The 2062-nt window shown below is 44.4% G+C and overlaps 1 pseudogene; it reads right to left on the reverse strand.

Annotated features, from left to right (window-relative positions):
• Positions 1-386: 386 nt before the first annotated feature.
• On the reverse strand, positions 387-1611 carry LOC150010022 (farnesyl pyrophosphate synthase pseudogene; annotated as a pseudogene).
• Between the last annotated feature and the right edge of the window lie 451 nt (positions 1612-2062).

Genomic DNA, 2062 nt, shown 5'->3' on the forward strand with positions numbered 1-2062 from the left:
AAGAGCACAGGGTTGTTGGTGTTCAAGACAAGGATTCCTTCTTGACTCTGATGGGACACCAAAGAGGGGACTGCCACTTTCTCTGAGTCACTCAGAAGTCCTAGAGTTAGAAATAGCCTCTAATTTCTCAATCTGTCCACGTCCTAGTTGAATCTCATTTGTTGAAACTGACAGTACAAAGAGCAAGTATGCAGAGTGAATTCACATTAACCAGGAAACCAAAATTACATCCATGTACTCCTGTAATGGTTTGGCATTTGCACATAAAGTGGTGGTTGCTACAAGGACCACCCTAACTGAGATTCCCTTCTCTTTTTAATATGTGTTTGTTTGTTTGTTTGTTTGTTTTGAGGATTTACTGTAGTTAATGAGGGCATCTCCTCCCTCTAGGTCACTTTTTCCACTCGTAAATGTTTGTGTGCTAGCCTCAAGAAGATGGCTGGGGACTGGGGTGATGAGCACTGCTTGATGAGACCCATGTGGTGGCTGTAACTGTCTTCCTCATACTTGCATAAACATACCTGCAGATTCAGTTCCTCACAAAGCACCTTCACCCAGGCCACCTTCTCAGCCTCTTTCTATCCAGAATTCAGCAGGATCTGTCGCTGTTCCAAAGAGGCCCATTGCAGACACTGAAACACCAGCTATCTGCATTTGTTGTCCTGGATGTCAGTGCCAATCTTGCCTGTCACACTGGAGTCCCCAAAAAGGTCAAGATAATCATCGTGAATCTGTAAGAGCTCTCGCATCTCCAGCAGGATCTTCTTGTCAATAGCATGTTCCTTCTCCCCGACAATGCCCGCCATACACATGACAGCAGCTACAGGAAGGTAGGAGAAGAAAGCCATCTTATACTTGACAATAGATTTGTATCTCTTTTCAGTGAATCTGCCACGATACACATTGCCTTGCAGGGCTGTGATGAGGTCCAGGGCCTGTCCAATCTCAGTCTGATAAGAACTCTGCAGGAAGAGCTCAGTCAGGTTCAGGTAGTAGGGCTGCTCCTGACAGTAGAGTTTCAGCAGTCGGTAGATACAGGCTTGCAGAAGCATAGCATCATTGATGGTATCCAAACCTATGCCTGACTTCTGATACCGGCAGATCCGCCCTTTGTCGGGTAAGGGATGGATCCATAATGTTGTCTGATACCACAAAAAAAGCTTGGCGCAGTTGCACACACCAGTTATGGTCATGGCCCGCTGGAGAATGTCAGCATCCAGCTTTTTTGGTTCTACCAGATCCTGGAATGTTATCAGCACTGTCATACCACGCTGGTATTTACCTGCAATGACATTATACTCCACTACCTCCTCGAGCCAGGCAATCACATCTTCTATTTTGGGGTGCCTCATATTCATCCTCAGTCAGCACCCTGACAATCTGGGAGATGTGCTGAATGAAATTCTGCCTTTCTTGGTGATAAACATCAGATTTCTGGTCTCCATTCCTTCTGAGGGAAGAGTAAAGCATTCTCTTGCTGGATGTGGATTCTTGGCCTGGATTGTTGGTGGGGTATCCCTTAAAGCTGTTGGTTGTCCCTTCTGAGACCAGTTGAGCTGCAGTCCTTGTTCTTTTTTTCACAGATTTAGAATTTCCTGGCTCTGGCCTCATTTTTAATGTCAAGAGAAAGATAAGAACTGAAATACCCAATTGATTCTATTAGGAGAAAGGCTCATCTCAGAAATTATTATGTACTTAAAAACATGTACCTCAGTCCTGGCTGGTGTAGCTCAGTGGATTGAGTGCTGGCCTGCACACCCAAGGTCGCTGGTTCAATTACCACCCAGGACACGTGCCTGCCTGGGTTATATGCCAGGTCTGCGGTTGGGGGCATGCAAGAGGCAACTGATTGAGGTATCTCTTGCACATCAATGTTTCTCTCACTCTTTCTCCCTCCCTTCCCCCCTCTCTAAAAATAAAAATTAAAAAAAAATCCCATGTACCTCAGAAATTATATTCTTAAAATTCTAGGTTTCATTATTGTTTATATCAAAGCTTCTCAAATTATCATTCAGCAACCCTTGAAATCTTTTTGAACAGTCTGCAAGGTCAAAAATATTTT

Source organism: Furipterus horrens, unplaced genomic scaffold (assembly GCF_987537825.1).
Source record: "Furipterus horrens unplaced genomic scaffold, mFurHor1.1.pri manual_scaffold_5, whole genome shotgun sequence".
NCBI lineage: Eukaryota > Metazoa > Chordata > Mammalia > Chiroptera > Furipteridae > Furipterus > Furipterus horrens.